The 19,434-nt window shown below is 40.1% G+C and overlaps 1 pseudogene; it reads right to left on the bottom strand.

The window, feature by feature from the left end:
- Positions 1 to 14,690: 14,690 nt before the first annotated feature.
- Positions 14,691 to 19,434, bottom strand: part of LOC143645625 (low-density lipoprotein receptor-related protein 5-like) — a 59,377-nt pseudogene continuing 54,633 nt past the window's right edge.

Genomic DNA, 19,434 nt, shown 5'->3' with positions numbered 1-19,434 from the left:
ATACCAAAACCAGGTAAAGATATTACAAAAAAAGAAAACTACAGACCAATCTCTCTAATGAATATAGATGCAAAAATCCTCAACAAAATTCTAGCAAATTGAACCCAGCAACACATTAAAAGAATTCTTCATCATGACCAAGTAGGATTCATCCCAGGTGTGCAAGGATGGTTCAACATAAGAAAATCAATTAATGTAATACACCATATCAACAAATCAAAGCAGAAAAATCACATGATGATTTCAGTTGATGCAGAGAAGACAGTTGACAAGATTCAACATCCTTTCCTGTTGAAAACACTTCAAAAGATAGGAATACATGGGAACTTTCTTAAAATGATAAAAGGGAATATATGAAAAACCCACAGCTAATATCATCCTCAATGGGGAAAAATTGAAAACTTTCCCCCTAAGATCAGGAACAAGACAAGGATATCCACTACCACCACTGTTATTCAACATCGTGTTGGATGTTCTAGCCAGAGCAGTTAGGCAAGAAAAAGAAATACAAGGCATCAGAATTTGAAAGGAAGGAGTAAAACTATCACTGTTTGCAGATGATGTGATACTATACATCGAAAACCCTGAAAAATCCACAGGAAAACTACTAGAGCTAATAAACGAGTACAACAAACTGGCAGGTTACAAAATCAACATTCAAAAACCTGTAGTGTTTCTATACACTAGCAATGAACAAGCTGAGGGGGAAATCAAGAAACGAATTCCATTTACAATTGTAACTAAAAGAATAAAGTACTTAGGAATAAATTTAACTAAAGAGACAAAAGACCTATACAAAGAAAACTACAAGAAACTGTTAAAAGAAATCACAGAAGACCTAAATATATTGAAGGACATACCATGTTCATGGATTGGAAGACTGAATATAGTTAAGATGTCAATTCTACCTAAATTGATTTACAGATTCAACGCAATACCAATAAAAATCCCAATGATTTACTTTTCAGAAATAGAAAAACCAATAAGCAAATTTATCTGGAAGGGCAGGGTGCCCCGAATTGCTGAAAGTATCTTGAGGAAAAAAAACGAAACTGGAGGTCTCACGCTGCCTGACTTTAAGGCATATTATGAAGCCACAGTGGTCAAAACAGCATGGTACTGACATAAAGATAGATATATTGACCAATGGAATTGAATAGAGTGCTCAGATATAGACCCTGTCATCTATGGAAATTTGATCTTTGATAAAGCAGTCAAGCCAACTCATTTGGGACAGAATATTCTCTTCAATAAATTGTGCCTAAAGAACTGGATATCTATATACAAAAGAATGAAAAAGGACCCGTATCTCACACCCTATACAAAAGTTAACTCAAAATGGATCAAATATCTAAACATTATGTCTAAGACCATAAAACAGTTAGAGGAAAATATAGGGAGATATATTATGAATCTTACAACTGGAGGCGGTTTTATGGACCTTAAACCTAAAGCAAGAGCACTGAAGAATGAAATAAATAAATGGTTGCTCCTCAAAATTAAACACTTTTGTGCATCAAAGAACTTCATCAAGAACTTAAAAAGACAACCTACACAATGGGAGACAATATTTGGAAACGACATATCAGATAAAGGTCTAGTATCCAGAATTTATAAAGAGATTGTTCAACTCAACAACAAAAAGACAGCCAATCAAATTACAAAATGGGAAAAAGACTTGAACAGACACTTCTCAGAAGAGGAAATACAAATGGCCAAAAGGCACATGAAGAGATGCTCAATGTCCCTGGCCATTAGAGAAATGCAAATCAAAACCACAATGAGATATCATCTCACACCCACCAGAATGGCCATTATCAACAAAACAGAAAATGCCAAGTGCTGGAGAGGATGTGGAGAAAGAGGCACACTTAACCACTGTTGGTGGGAATGTCAAATGGTGTAACCACTGTGGAAGGTAGTTTGGTGGTTCCTCAAATAGCTGAATATAGAATTGTCATATGACCCAGCAATACCATTGCTAGGTATCTACTCAGAAGACTTAAGGGCAAAGACACAAATGGACATTTGCACACCAATGTTTATAGCAGCATTATTTACAATTGCAAGGAGATGGAAACAGCCAAAATGTCCATCAACAGATGAGCGGCTGAACAAAATGTGCTATATACATATGATGGAATATTATGCAGCTCTAAGACAGAATAAACTTATGAAGCATGTAATAACATGTATGGACGTAGAGAACATTATGCTGAGTGAGACTAGCCAAAAACTAAAGGACAAATACTGTATGGTCTCACTGATGTGAACCAACATTAGAGAATAAACTTGGAATATGTCATTGGTAACAGAGACCATCAGGAGATAGAAATAGGGCAAGATAGTGGGTAATTGGAGCTGAAAGGATACAGACTGTGCAACAGGACTGGGTACAAAACTCAGAAATGAACAGCACAATACTACCCAACTGTAATGTAACTATGTTAAAACACTGAATGAAGTTGCATGTGAGAATGATATAGGGAGGAAGGTTGAGGACATAAATGAAATCAGAAAGAAAGATAGATGTTAAAGATCTATATTGTATAATCTAGGAATGCCTAAAGTGTATAATAATAGTGAAATGTACAATGTACAAATTTTAAAAATATTTGGCATGAGGAAGAACAAAGGAATGTCATTACTGCAGGGTGCTGAAAATAGATGATAATCAATACTTTAAAATGTCACCTTATGTGTGAAACTAAAGCAAAAATGTTTATTTGTTACAAAATTTAGATTTTGACTACAGGATTTCCTAATATAACTCATGTAGATAGTTTGATTGAATGTCATAAATACTTGGAATCTCAGGTAGCACAAGAGATTTTGTTGGTTTGTCCAGAGTGATGTCCCAATGAATCCCAGAATGATTTGATCAGTGACTGGAAAACTATTTGCAATCCCCCTTCGGGGAATGGTGAGAGTGGGGAGAACTTCAACTTCCTCCAAGTTGAATTGTTGATATTCTCACAAGCAGTATGGACAACCAAAGCTATAGGCTGAGTCCCCAGTCTTGGGGTTTGTTCACATAAAACTTAACCCCACAAAGTATAGGTCAAGTTTACTTAAAATTTAGGCCTAAGATTCACCCCCAAGAGAGCCTCTTTTCTTGCTCATATGTGGCCTCTCTCTCCAGCCAACATGATGAGCAGTCGCACCACCCTTCCCCTCTCTGCATGGGACATGACATCCAGGGGTGTGGACCTTCCTGGCAACGTGGGACAAAGATCCTGGAATGAGCTGAGACTCAGCATCAAAAGACTGAGGAAAACCCTAGAATGAGCTGTGAATTAACATCAAGGGATTGAGAGAACCATCTCGACCAAAAGGGGGAAGAGTAAAATGAGACAAAGTATCAATGGCTGAGAGATTTCAGAGTCGAGAGTTTATCCTGGAGGTTATTCTTACACATTAAGTAGATATCACCTTGTTCAAGATGTAGTGGAGAGGCTGGAGGGAATTGCCTGAAAATGTAGTGCTGTGTTCCAGTAGCCATGTTTCTTGATGATGATTGAACAATGATGTAGCTTTCACAATGAGACTCTGTGAATGTGAAAACCTTATGTCTGATGCTCGTTTTAGCTACTATATCAACAGAAGAGTAGAACATATGGAATAAAAATAAATAATAGGGGGAACGAAGGTTAAAATAAATTTAGTTTGAAATAGTGGTAAATGAAAGCGAGGGGTAAGGGGTATGGTACATACAGTTTATTTTTCCCCATTATCATTTTATTTCTTTTTCTGTTGTCCTTTTATTTCTTTCTCTAACTCGATGCAAATGTACTAAGAAATGATGAATATGCAACTATGTGATGATATTAAGAATTACTGATTGTATATGTAGAATGGAATGATATCTAAATGTTTTGTTAATTTTTTAATTCATAAAAAAGTTTAAACAAAAAAATAATAATGTCTCAGTGATGAAACTGAAAATAAAACTTTTTGTAATTTAAACGAAGGCAAATAAAAGGTCTTTCACAAATAAGGAAAATAAAGTTGAAATAGATATAGTCAAGGTGGAATGCCATGCTTCTAAGTCTTAGAAATAATATTCTTTTTCACTTTACAATAAATGCTGCTAACAAAATGGCCATGACATGATTGCTATGAGTGATATGTCATGCAATGTTTCCCTCACCTATGCTATTAAACTTTAGTTTTCTAAACCTAGTCAATTTGATGTCAACTAAGAGAACATCACAAATATGAATATATAACTTTCTCCAAATCACAGAAGTTGGGAAGTTTAATTAAGAGTAAATTTACAAATATTGGACTTAATAGTGAGATAGAAAACAAAGTTCATACAAATTAGAAAAGGATACCATTTCATTAGCTAGAATAGTTTAAACAATATCTAACAACTACCATAAGAGTACTCTATAATAATAAAACCATCTTTAGTATGTGAGAGAAAACAAGAATTCTCAAACACAACATTCAATAATAGGCATGTTTTAAAAATCCCATTTTTTCTTGGCACTAAAACCAAGATGTCCCTAAAGAGAAGCAGAAAAAATTCCCTAAAAGTCTTCTATCCAAAATTCAATTAGCATTTTTATGTAAAGAAACCATACCACCCCATTCTCTAAATCACAACTTTAAAACTTTGCTACTCAAATATTAGCCAAGGTTCTGAGGAACATCCAATATTAAAAAATGAACAGTTGTAAACATCACACATATAAAATATATTGTTGATAGAATGACTTTTTGTTTTTGTTTTTGTTTTTTTTGGCATGGGCGGGCTCTGGGATTTGAGCCCAGGTCTCTGGCATGGTAGGTGAGAATTCTGCCCCTGAGCCACCATGACACTGCCCAACACTTAGGGCTTTTAAGAGGATATTTTATAGAATAGCATATATAAAATATTCAGCATAATCTCAGCACAGGTTATTACTGGCTAACTGGGAAAACCTTTGCTGAATAATGATAAACTGTGCTGAGCACTTAGAAAACCTCCTATGCATGCAAAACAGCTATCCAATCGAAGGAGCCAGTGAGTGATACCCTCACTCTCCAGGAGGTTTCTAGCCTCCCTATTTTGAGGATAGAAATTGGTTTGAAGTCTAAAATGACAAGACTAAGAGGGAGGTTAAATCATGTCCAGTTCGTTTTTTCTAAGCTTTTTAGGACATCCCTTTAATAGTGTAATAATCAGTCTTACCCATCAGTCTGTTTCTCAGATAACCCAAAGCCCTATAGATGAAGGGACTGTGGTGCAGTGAAATGCCCAGGCACCACACTAATGCAGACTTGCTTCAGAGCCTCTCCCTACCCTTAACAGACTGCCTTTAAGTGCTAAATCTTACTGAGTTGCTGCTTAGCTGAAAAATAGGAATGAATCTGAGATCAGAATATTCATCGACACTGCATGATACAGAAGTTCGTGTTAGTTGTTTTTCTTATCGTTATAGACAACCTAATTATCTTGTTACTAAAAGATGTCAAAGCTCATTTAAGAAATTTATTAAGTATTTTAAAAATACCTCAATATACACCCTGTTCCTCTTTCTGCAATGTTTAAGTTGGTCACTAAATTAGCATTGAAGCTATCTAATGCTGTTTTCTCCACTGCAGTCCAGGATCCTGCTTCATAGCAACAATTGCATGGAATACTAGTAACACTTTTTTAATTTAAAATTCTATTCCAAATAGGTTTGGGAATATAGGCATTTATATTTGTGTGGTTACTGGTTGTTTAGAAAACTTTTCAGAATATTTAGTATAATTAAGGACTTCTGAATCTCCAGAGAGGAGATATATTACCAGTATTTCTCAAATATATGTGATATAGATCTTATTTCTCAAATGATTTTGCAGGACTTGTGCTGACTGATTATATTTTGGGAAATGCCACTAGCATCTAATTTTTTTCCACACTAAATGAATTGTCTAAGCAGCTAAGGCTGTACATACTTCACAGTTCTTGCACCTTTACTTGCCTTCTAAATTATAGGAACAAATTATTTCCTTGCTTCAAATTTTCCTGAAACAGTGTGTTATGTCAGGCTTCAAAACTTTGCTCATTCATGGGCTTTTACTTTTACTTTGGAATTCCATGCAAAGACATATTAATTAGAGATAGAAAAGGAAGGAAGCTAGGTTTTCAAATAAAACATTCTCAGAGATTCAAGTCTAAGTAAAACTTGAATATCCCAATTTAAATTAAGTGATTCAGTTGCTAATAAAACAAAATTAAACGCAGAAATTAAAAGCCACCTGATAAAACATGCCATACACAACTAAATACCCACTTAAGTTGAATGTAACAGAAAAGAGCATTATATATTAAGTGATAATTATGATTTCTCACTAAATTGGTCAAAAATCACAATTTTAAAATGCTTAAGTAAACTAAACATATGCTAATGTATTGAATACTCAAGTTACCTGCAAAAGCATGTCTGTCAAATCAATTTTAAGATGCCACCCTTTAGGAAGTGATTTCATTGACTTCAGATATTTTCCTGGAAGATGATCAAATGGAATGCCAATACCATGCCTTTGCAGGGTCCACTCTCTCAAGCCTGCTTTAGTTTTCTGATAACTATCGGCAACTTTTCTATCTGAGCCATAACAGAGCAATCATTATGTGGATGGACTAACTCCTCTTCATGCACATCTCAGAAATGGTGGGAAGACACATGGATTTTCTAAGGCTTTTTACCTTTGCCCCTATATAGAAACAATTACAATTCAAGTCTTCTTAGGGTGAATCATTTAGATAATTGGAGATAAAATTAAAAACAATAGAAGAAAGGGCAAGGCAGAGAGCAAGAGAATCAAAGAGGAAAAGTGGGAGAGGGAAAGAGGGGAGGGGAGCAAGAGAAGCAGGCTAAAGGGAGCAAAAAGGACAGTGTGAGGGAGAGAGAGATTGTTGTATCATAACACAGTAAAACATTAATTCTTCCTCGAAGTTACAAATCAGCCTTAATGAAGTGACACCAAATGATATTGCAGAAGGTATAAAAAACATTCAAAGGAAGGAACTATATATGTTTTTCTTGCATAATGCTAGTCACAAGAGTTGAACTGTAAACAACACCTATGACAGTATATAAGATTCCACAAGGATTCCATGCACTAGAGTAACTTTCCAGAAACCTACAAACTCAAAATGGGTCCCTGGTCCAGATGAGTCATGAAACCTAGCCCAGCCTCTCCAGAAAATCAAATAGTTCTATCTCCCAATCTCATAGTAGTGACATTTTCCAATATGAAAAATTCACAATTGTCATAGCCCAAATAGCCCTAAAGAGAGGGAAGGAAAGAACAAAGGTGATGGTAGAGTTATACAGATAAGACATGATTGAACACATGAAGAGGAATGTGGAATCATTAATTTGATCTCTTTTAGTCTCCAGTATTTCACAGGAGTTATCAGTTAAAACCTATAATTGCAGAAGTATAAACCATGTTAAACTCTGAAATATGTTCTACAATCAATTGTGGTGCTGTGCTTTTAAATTTGTAGCTTTCTTGTGTATATGTTATTTTTTCACAAAAGAAAGGAAAAACAGTTGATTGTGATAATAAAAATATTTAAGCCCTCTAGTCTTGGCTAAGTCCTCTGTGAGGGCTCTTTACTAAGTTATGACTTGCTAAATATGATGATACAATATCCACACTTTATTTAGATACTGGCTCCCAAGTGCAGACTTGTGCATATTCAAGACTATATTCAATACCCCTGAGGTTCTGTATGAGAGTGTGCTCATTTGGAAGGAAGTATGTCCCCTAAAAAAGCCATATTTTAATTAAAATCTCATTTCACATAGGTAGAATAATCCCTATTTAATACTGTATGTTTGAAACTCTGATCAGATCCTCTCCCTGGGTGATGTGACTTGGTCAAGAGTGGTTGTTAACTGGATTAGGTGATGATGTCTCCATCCATTTGAGTGGGTCTTGATGGGTCCATTAGAGTCCTATAAAAGAGGAAACATTTTGGAGAATGGGAGATTCAGAGAGAGTAGAGAATGCTGCAGCACCATGAAGCAGAGAGTACATCAGTCAGTGCTTTGAAGATATAGAAGGAAAATGCCTTCTAGGAAGCTTCATGAAACAGGAAGCCAGGAGAAGAAGCTAGCACATGATGCCGCATTTGCCATGCACACCTCCAGATGAGAGAGGAACCCTGACCGTGTTCATCATGTGCCTTTCCAGATGAAAGAGAAACTCTGTGCTTGCCATGTGCCTTTACAATTGAGAGAAACCCTGAACTTAATCAGCCTTCTTGCACCAAGGTATCTTTCCATGGATGTCTTAGATTGGACATTTGTATAGACTTGTTTAATTGGAACATTTCCTCAGCCTTAGAACTGTAAACTAGCAACTTATTAAATTTCCCTTTTAAAAGTGATTCAGTTTCTGGCATATTGCATTCCAGAAGCTAACAGAGAGTTCTTGTGATTTTGAGTATAATGGATTTTGTAGCAGAAGTTTTCTAAAAAAGGACCACAAACTCTACTGTTTTTACTAAGAAGCCAGCACCATCCATGGGAGGATAAACCTCAAACAGCTTGGATGGTTCTCTGTGTCAGGAAGACCATGGCATAGTCAATTCCTGGGGCAGTGACTTCTCAGACCAAGGTTCCAGTACCATTCTTCAAAAAAAATTTCTAATCAATGGAGCTACCACTCACAAGTCCATACACATGGACATCCCCACACCTCCCAATCCTTCTGCACCACTCCTTGGCCTTGACATCCATCATCAAATTCAGTTCATTCTCACAGAACACAATCATGATGAAAGCAAAAAGTTCACATTTGCACATCAAGAATATGTGTAAAGGAGGGCACAGGAAACCTGTCTGTCTCTGTTGAAAAACTTCATTAGTTCCTGCCAGTTTTCACTGCTGGCAGTTTCAGCATTTCTTATGTAGGTGACATAATATAAGTTCAAGAAAATATCTAAAATGTTTAACAGAAGAACTGTCTGCAATAAATTTAGCACCCAGCATCCATAAGATTTCAAGTTCTGAAGTAAGAGAGCTCAAGCTTCTAGCTTTCCTGAATCAAGCTGTACCAACCTCAACCTCAACTCAACACCATCAGCTGCTACAACTGGAATATACAGAGCTCTGTTCTTCCTCAGGCCATGCCAAAACATCTCCATCCTGTGGCAGAAGGCTGGTTATCCAGCCACACTAAAAGGCAGAGGCCTTGCCATTATATCTAGGATCATGCATGCCACCATCAATGATATTCTAGAGAGATTCTTTACACTGAGCCAATGTCAGAATGAGACCACTGTTTTTTTGTAAGTGTGAAGTCTAACAGTCCAATGAGCCAGACTTCTTCCAATCACTACTGTGTAAAGACCCATGCTAAGTACTGCTTTCACCCAGGAGAGGTAAAAAACAAAAAACAAAAAACTAATAAACCACTGCTATAAACTGGAACTCGGGTAGTGTACTGGTAAACATAAGATTAAATCTGACCTCTCCTTCAAGAGTCTTTCTCCTCTTGCATGGGCGCTTCCATAGGAGATACACAGGTGTGACACAATCCAAAGAACACTGCCTGAGAGGTTCTGATGGTGGCCCACAGTGAGCTGTTGGAGTGTATTATGTAATAAGGTGAATTATTTCCCATGAAACTGCAACTTCACAGGTGTCTCTCAATGAGGAACTCAGTTTTGTGTTCTGGCTGAAAAGCCAACTGAGCAATTTTTATTATCTCACAATTATGCAGTTAAACCTTGGCCTGGGAGGTGAGAAACAGGCTCTGGGTAATATACTGCAGAGGGCAGTGTGTGAGGGGGATGAGGTTGGGTTAAAACTGGGGACAGGGTTAACAGATTTGTAGACTGGGCTACAAACCAAGGAAGAAGGTAGGGGGCAGGGTTGCCATCTTAATGCAACTGGGGTTGGCCAGAGGTTGCATGCTAATGCTGCCCATGGTGAGGCTCTGTGGTCCCAATTTCTGAACACTCCATTCTGATGATATGAGGGGCTGAGAGAGGCTCCTCTGGCTAGAAGACGAACACCTTCATGCAAGAGTTGAACCAGCATCACTAGAAAAATCTGGGTAATTCCTGATCCCTTTTAAAACACAAAGTGCCAGCTGCTGGATGGGCTCAAGCTTTTCTGCTTCACAAGCACACCAGCATCCACAAACACCCTCCTGGGACTTGTGCTTCAGAAGCCCATTTCAGGACCATAGGCATCTACTCATATATTCTACAAGGTCAGGCTTCAAGGAACTTTCCTTCTGACTGCTTGGACAAGATGACCAGTCCTTAAAGCAGCTCTGCTGAGGACTGAAGGGAAAACCTATAGATGTTAGACTGGGGAGGAGCAACCAGGCTGGCATAATATGCTAGTGTCCTGGAACCACACAACCAAAGTTCTGGACCATGATGTTCACATTTAGATCCATTGCAGAGATCCTGTTCATCAGCTATAGTATCTGATTCCTGGGGATTAGGGTGTCAAAGGGTTCATGGACATGGTGAAATGTGGGGCATGGGACTGGAGCAGATATGAGTGGGACTGTGGCAGACACATGCCTTTACTGCCCATGAAGGGCCTGAACCACTGCAGGTGATTCTGGTCATTCTGAGAGCCACTGTGATGGTGCATTAACACCCTACATTTTATCCAATTAAATCTCATCCCAGGGCAACAGGACCATGCTGCTGTGTTGGTTGGGAGAGGCAGACTGCAGCAGCTGTATCTGCTCAGCCCCTTCAGAAACCACGGATGGGAATAATCAGCACCCCTAAGGAATCTTATCACCTGACTCTGATCTATCTTTCCAGCTGTATGGCCTGCATCTTTCTCTCCAACCAATCCCAAAATACATATTCCTTTACTTTATCCATATCTTTGTATGACACAATCTTTTTAAACTACCGTCCCCTCATATTTTCTCTCTTATTAATCTTAATTCATATTGCATCTGTAAAATTGCAACCATTTTACATCGCACTCCAACTCCACTTAAACCCCCAATAACCCAAACCTCAGGAAAAATTAATTGTATGCCTTAACATGCTCATAATACTCCTCTAGGGGCCACCTCAATTTTAATACTTCACATGACTCTTTTGTTACAATTTGTTATTATTTCTATCTATCCTTCACCAGACTGAGTTACTTTATCTTTTTCTAATATATGCATTCCTAGCAAGAATGCTGCACAAGGTTGGGGATCTATGGATATGTGCCAATGAATGAACCTCAACTTTCATCCTGGAATGCCCAATTTGTTAATTACAATGCTTGAGGTCCAACTAAAGCCAGTATCTTTATTATACATCCTGTTGGTGGCTTATTTGAGCTTTGCACTCGTCATCCTCCCTTTGACTACACATTGGAACAACCTGGATAACGTGGTTGAGATACCAGTTTCTACTTCCAACTCACTAGAGCCTAAGTCTATTGGTCTTGGGTACAGACCTTTTTACAGTTTCAACAGTGATTTCATTATGTAGGCAAGGGTGAGAACCAACATTTACATAGACAGCTACGAGCATTCACCACACTTCCTGACCTGAAACACTAGGGAAGCACACCCATGCCATCTCCACAGGATCCTCATCGTGTGACCTGGGCTGCTGCCTCCTTCCAGCATACAGACTCTCAGGAGGCAGAGTGCTCTTCTCACCTCTATGCCTGAAGTTCTAAGAATAAAATAACCTAAGTGATTTACTTGAAAATGCTCCCTGAGATAGCTAAACTTTCCAGTCATTCTGTCCCATTTTCAAATGTCTTACTAGAAAAGTGTCCACACTGTACATTATCAGTCTCAGAATTAAGTAGCATTCTAAAAAAATGTGCTGTGAGCTATTTCCAATAAAAAGGTACAATTACCGTGCAACTAGTTCCTCACATTTAATTTTTAAATAACCCTGCTGTACAAGAAAACACAAATGACACATTTTTGGTAAAACTCTACCTTCTCTGGTTAACACCAACATAGGTTTTAAGTTTTTAAGGTTTTTTCTATTGTGAAATATAACACACATACAGAAAAGCAATAAAACTCTACAAATTTTTTTCTAGAGAAAAAGTCAAAACATCTTGGCGAACCCAGGTTTCAAAGAGAATTCAACATTCTTATATTTAACACTATTATCCTGGTGTTTCATCTGAGTGAACAAGGTGGACTTTTGGGAAGTAAAGACACGGACATATAGGCATAAGCAGTTACACATACACACGCACACACCTATTATAGATACATGGATGAATAAGCATATATATATATTCAATACAAATATATTTACAAATAGATATTTCTATGCAAGCATTTTGTACATATACATGCAAAATTTGTGCACGCAGATACTCTTTCTGTGACACTGAAAATATTCTTTGGAAAATGAGGGTTTTTCATGGACTTGTTCAGGGAAGGAAATTTTACACAGCAAAATAAGGATTTAACATCTTTTACCCTACTCTAAGAGCCCCTAAAACAGAACTACTTCAATCTGAAGGTGACAAGCCTAGTCTCACATTTCAATCTGAAGGTGACAAGCCTAGTCTCACACCTTGGACCTGGTATCAAATTCTGGACAAAAAGGAGGACAATAAACAGGAGAGAAGACAGCACTGGACAGAGATAAAGATAAGAGAGCCACAACAACCACATTATAATTAGAGAGCCACAGCAAACCACATTATAAAGAAGTTAGCTGTAGCTTTATTTGGCCTGCAGCTAAAACTATGTGCCCTCCTCTTGGTGTCAAGAAACAACTTTAGGTGTACAATGACATTCAGTGGTAGAATTCTCACCTACCATGAAGGAGACCCCAGTTTGATTCCCAGCCAGGAATTTCCCACCCTCCCCCCCAACAAAAACATTTCAACATACAATATTACAATAATGTGATACTCACATGGAAAAAGAATGAAATGTTATCCCTAACATACAGCATGCAAAAAGAGTAAATATGTATCGTGGTAAATTTAGAGAAAAAACATTTATGCCTTAATTAAGACTCCCTTACTCTTTCCCATTTGCTCACACCATAAGGGAGAGGTAAAAGTAAAAAGCTGTGAGACATAAAACCACAAATCCCCACATGAAAATCACTCTCATGGATACTGGAACACAAGTCTACATTTTCAGGCAGTTCCCACAAGTCTCTCCATTACACCTCAACTAAAAAGGTGATATCTATTCAACACGTAAACTGGTGAGCTGTGTTCCAGGAACCTTGATTCTTGAAGATGATTGTATAAAGATAAAACATTTACAGTGTGACTGTGTGATCATGAAAACCTTGTGTATGATACTCCTTTTATCCAGGGTATGGACAGATGAGTAAAAGATATGGATAAAAAAATAAATAAATAATGGGGGAACAAAGGGTGAGATAAATTGGGTAGATAGAAACACTAGTGGCCAATGAGAGGGAGGGGTAAGGGGTATGAGATGTATGAGTGTTTTTACTTTTATTCCTTTTTCTGGAATGATGCAGATGTTCTACAAAATGATCATGGTGATGAATATAAAACTATGTGATGATTCTGTGAGCTGCTGATTGTATACCATGTATGGAATATATGAGTGTGAAAGATGTATCAATGAAAATATCAAAAAAAAAATAGTGGGGAGTCTGAGATATCCAGGTCCCAATTTGGAAAAACCAGGGGTGACATTAGGGAAAGGCTACTAGAGGGTCTGAGGTCAATCCAGGTTCGAGCCACCCCATCAAATGGTCCTCCAATGTGTTTCCCTGTCTACTTCACTATTATAATCCTGAATATCAGCTGTATAATTAAGACTGCATTTCCAAGTGTCATTTGCAACTTGATATGGTCATATGACTAAATTCTGACCTATGAGAATGCAAGCAGAAGTGGTATGTGGAATTTCCAGGAAGGGTGCATCTTCTTCTCCTCCCTTCCCATCCTTTCTGTTGACAGCAATGTGACTGGAGTTTTAGAAGCCATTCTGAACGATGAGGTGGCTTTGGAAATGGAGTCTATGTAATGAACTAACTTCCTGGACTTTTGCTAAAGAGAAGTAAGTTTATTTGGGAGTTTTCTGTCACTTGTAATTGGACCCAATCTTAACCGATACATGGATACTTTTTGTAATGGTAAAGAAATGGAAACAATTTAAGTGGCCCAATTTATTTGTTTATTTACTTACTCATTCATCAACATTTTAATGTGCACCTACACATGCCTGGCTCTGGTCTAGGTTTTGGGGATATAGTGGAAAAAAAGATATCATCCCTACCCTCAAGAAATTTATTGGAAGAGGAGGCAGGAGGCATAAATAAGTAAACAGCTATAATACAGTATAACTAGTGGAATCACAGAAGCTAGGTAGTTAGAAAAATATTTTAATTTTCTAACTTCATGGGGTAAATGTTTATGATATACTGCTATATAAAAATAGGTTGTTTCAGATTATACACAGTGAGTCCACTTTGAAAATCATATATATATTTGCATGGAGAAAAAACGAAACTGCCGTAGACCTTGTCTGCACACCTAGAATAGACACCGGCATTTAGTATGTCCACAATAAATGGTTAATGAATGAAAGGAGAAAAAAGAGTAGGGAGGTCTAAACGTGGGTGGGAAGCCCCAGTCCCTGTGAGGTATCTGGAGCACATCAGCCCCGAGGGGCTGATGGGGGAACCGGTGACAGTACCCAGGTCCCTTATGCTAAACAGACAGCACCAGCTTGCAGAGAACTGTCCAGGACTAAGGACGGTAGGAGGGTACCAAGGGGACACCTACGGGGAGAGCAGGGTATTGGGCAATGAGGGAGGGTAAAAGCACCCTGAGGTGAGGGTTGTGAGCTGGGAGGAAAGGACAAAGGACCTGGGGACACCTCCTGCCAGGTGACAACAGCAACTCTTCAACCACAGTGTCCTCAGTGCAGGTCATATGTGACCCAAAGTCCCATGAAGGGTGTTGATCAGGGCTGGGGAAACAGAGAAGGCTTTGGCATGCAGAGCACAAGGAGAAAATCCATGGGACCCCATCCCTTTAGGGGCTGTCCCCCTTTTTCCCAGGGTTCCCAACACCATTTTCCTCCCCTTTCTCAGAGCAGAAAGCAGTGTAGAAAATGACCAAAAACTTACCCAGCCCAGCCTCGAGGACAGGACTGTTAAAGAATCAGCAAAATAGTCCAGCTCTGCTATCATGTCCCCAACAAGCCTGAGAACTGACGGAGGAGACAGCATCCCTGACAAGTTGCCCCAGTGGACAATGCACTTCTATGCTCCAAGCCCTTGACAACCTACTTCTACTTGCCTTCTCCATAATTGGGTTCCTGAACAGAAAAACCACTTGGCCCCTGTCAGGCTCAGCCATGGGACACCCAGGCCAGGGGGAGTTGGGACCTTGATGGCTTCATGCATGGAGCTGGTCATGGTAAGATGGTGGAGAATGGTGCTCTCTTGCCCCATCCCTGAGCTAAGGGCCCCAAAACCCACAGCTCTTTTTTTTTGACTCCCAGCAGAAAGAGGAAAGTCCTGGGCATCCTGCTGGGGCCATGCCATGAGATTGCCTGCTCAAGACAGGTCAGTGTACAGCGTGGGGGTGAGGAAGGGTCAGATAGACCCAAGCTTGGACCCCAGCCCCAAACACAGCCACCATGCATTCTGGGGTGCCCCCATCCTCATCACTAAGCCAGAAGCATCAACCCCTTGTCACAGGTTCCTTGTTAGGCATGGCCAAGAAAATGGGATACAGGCTAGGCATCTTGGAGAGGGGCTGAAGTGGGGGTGCGGGTGCAATGCAGGTTCCATTCTGGCTACCGGGATCCTGCCCTTTCACAAAGGTCCCCCTTCATCTCCCAAGAGCTTCTACAGCCCCTCATCCTTCTGGGCTTTCCCCATAGAAGAGAGCAGCAAATGCACATCTTGGGGGTGTCAGGAAGGAGATGTGTGTCCTCAAGCCTGGAGGGCAGGGGTCTAAGGGGAGTTGATCAGAGGAGCACATGTTCCTGTGCTCTCCCCTCAAGAAGGAACCCTGGGGGTGGGGCTATAGGGAGAAGGGCACGCCCCACACAGTCTGCTCCACAGCAGCACCCTCATTGCTGGGGCCATGGAATGGCTAGGGGGAGGTGGGGTGAGAAAGAGCATTCTGTATATCCATGAAAACCCCGGGTCTGGGACCTGGAGAAAATCCATGGGAAGCTCAGGAGGGCCAGGGAAGTTTCCATCAGTAGGGAGCCATGACATGTCCCCTCAGCTCTTGACCAAGCCATCTGGGCTAGGCAGTGCGAGGTGGGGTGGGGGAAAGCTCCAGTAGGACAGGCCCTGTGGGCCTCTAGATGTCCCAAGGGCAAGACAATGGGCTAGAACACAGAGATTACCATCCACTCACTGCAGTTCATAGGAGACATGGTGCAGCATCCCGAGGTAGGGGCAAAAAGATAAGGGATGAGGATGACTGGACATCCCCAGCAAGAGCTCACAAAGGAGGGAGGAGATGAGATGAGCAGAAGAATGACTGGGCAATGATGGACAAGGCCACTTTTACCACCACAGACCCCCAGGGCTAACAGCAGCTGGTATGCCTAGGCACCAAGATCTGTAATTTAATTCCCATTAGGATCAACAAGGCAGGGTCTATCAATACCCTTATTTCACAGATGAGGAAACAGAGGATCAGAGAGGTCATGTGACCCCCCCCCCAGGGTCTCTCAGTCAGTAAGTTGCAATATTGGGATTTGAATCCAGGTCTCGCTGACCCTCAATTCCATGTCCCTGACCAACCCCCAAAGCTGCCTCAGGGGAGGAAGAGATCAAGTGTGGGAAGGTCAGCAAATGATATGAGAAGAAACCAACAAATCCTGAATCACACTGGAGCCTTCCACACACCTGGGTCTACCACCCAATGACCCAACAGCCTTGACCTCAGAAAGGGCATGGAGGCCTCCAGGGATCTATTCAACAGTTAGAGACCCTACCCAGCAGCTGCAGGTTCCGCACTCCTCTCAAGTCCATGTGGAATGTTCCAGGCCATAGCACACCCCTCAGCACACTTAACTGACATTGGCCAAAGTCTGCCCTAAGACTGCCATGGAATTAAACAAGAAATCAGTAAAAGAAAGACAGCTGGAGAATCCTCAACTGTTTGGTGATTAAACAAGATACTTCTCAGAAACAAAGAAGTCTCTGGAGAAATTAATAACTATTTTGAACTAAGTGAAAGCAAAAGTACAACTAATCAAAATTTGCAGAACAAAAGTGAATATGGGAAGATGGCAGAGTTGGAAGCTCCAGAGCACACAGTCCTTCTACCAGAAGGAGGATTAAACAGGCAGGAAGTGTTTGAAACAACTGCTTTGAAACTCTGGAGGCCAGGTCGGCACTGTACAAGCAGTGAGTGAGGAGCAGAAGAAGAGGCTGCTAAACTACAGGAAAGACTAGCAAATTGTTCTCTCTGCACTGTTTGGCAGTTGCTAGTGTCTGTCTCCCATTCTCACAGTGGGCTGCATGGATGCTCCCTGGTGACAAAAAGGGACGTAAGAGTTCTCATCTCCAAGACCAAGGGTGGCACAGCTTTGGATCATGCGGGGCCCTGCTCTGAGTGTGGCCACTATTCTAATGCACCCCAGATGAAGACAGCACACAAGAGACTTAAAAGCACTGCCCTTCCTCAGGTCTGCAGTAGGGGTTTGAAAGTCTGCCTTTCTGGACAGGTCAAGTAAGTTCTCTTTGGAGAGCCTGGGGCTCCCAGGACCTTTCTTGATGCCCCCCTTTCCTGGGCAGCTTGGAGCTGGCCTGCACCCCCTTTGTGGGTCTCTGGCCCTGGTTCATCTGGGAAAGACTGACTGTGGAAATGCCTCTCCAGCTGCCCCACTCCTAGGATGTGGCCTTCAGGTGAGGGCAACTTGAGACAACAAAAAGAGATAAGGAAAATAGAGGTGCGGGAAACCTGGGGCAAAGGCTGCCTGCTTTAAACATATGGGAGAAGGTCTGTCTTCTGGGCAGTAGAGGGGGCAGGTGTTAAAACGTCCAAAACAGGGGAACCCCAAAACAACTGGCAAGGGCAAGGCCAGGACAAGACACAGAGCCAAAAAAGGTAGGGAGGACCCTGTACTTTGCATTTGCCTCGAGCAGACCTTCCTGATAGGAGGGCCGAAGTTCGAAAAACTCTTGTCTTATCACCAGGTGTTAAAACCTCAGGAAATAGACAGCTCAGGGAATAAATCCCAGAGTGAACATTTTAAAATATTGCAGTGTACAGTGTGAAACAAAAGAGTGCAAGATAAACAAACAGGAAGTGAAACATCCAGAGGAAGATGATAAAAATCCAGAAAACACCGACAAAGAAGACCTGAATGTGGACATACCAGACAAAGACTTTTAAAAAATGATCAATAAGGAAATACAGGACTTGAATGATATTTTCATCAAACCAGACCTAGCAGAAGTACATAGAACAGTCCACCCAACAACCACAGAGTAGATATTCTTCTAGAGAGAACACGGTTCATTCTCTGGGAGAGGCCATAACTTAGGTCAAAAAACGAGCCTCAATAAATTAAAAAAAATTATTGATATCATCATTTAAGCTTTCTTCTCTCACTACAGTGGAATGAAGGTAGAAATCAGTAGTGGGGGAAAATGGAAAATTCACAAATATGGGGAAATTAAACAACATACACTTGCCAAAGAGGAAATCAAAAGAGAAATTAGAAACTATCTTTACATAAATGCAAATGAAAAATATAACGTACAGGATGCAGCAAAGGCAAGTGTGGAGAGACAAATAAAGCTCTAAATACTGACATCAAAAAAGAAAGACTTCAAATCAGAGACCAAATGTCCAAACTAGAAGAACTAGAAAAAGAAGAACAAACTAAATCCAAAGCAAGCAGAAGGAAGGGAATGATAAAGATTAGAGTGGAGATAAATAAAATAAAATAAAGAACAACAACAACAAAAAAGAGAGACAATCAAGATTCTTGAAAATATCAAGAAACTTGACAAATCTTTAGCAAAACTGACAAAGTAAAAAAGGAGAGGATATAGGTAACAAAAATCAGAAATGAAAACAGGGACATTACAACCAATTCTGTTGAAATAAAAATGACTATAAGAGGATTCTATGAACAACTGTACACTAAATGAAATAGATAAATCCCTAGGAACACTCGAACTACCTAGACCAACTAAAGACGAAATAGAAGAACTCAACGAACTAATTACTAGTAAATAGGTGGAACCAGTAATCAAAATCCCCCTAACAGGGCAGGCAATGTTGGCACAGTGGCAGAGTTTTTGCCTATCATGCCAGAGACCCAGGTTGGATTCCAGGTGCCTGCTCATGCAAAAAAAAAAAAAATCTCCCAACAAAGAATAGCCCAGGACTAGTTGGCTTTACAGGGAAATTTTACCAAATACTCCAAGAAGATTAACTTCAATCTGATTCAAACTCTTCCCAAAAAACCACAGAGGAGGGAACACTCCCTAATTCACTTTACAAG

Source organism: Tamandua tetradactyla, chromosome 9 (assembly GCF_023851605.1).
Source record: "Tamandua tetradactyla isolate mTamTet1 chromosome 9, mTamTet1.pri, whole genome shotgun sequence".
Classification (NCBI taxonomy): Eukaryota; Metazoa; Chordata; class Mammalia; order Pilosa; family Myrmecophagidae; genus Tamandua; species Tamandua tetradactyla.
Note: the sequence above shows the minus strand (reverse complement) of the source record. Positions and strands in the feature narration are given on the sequence as shown.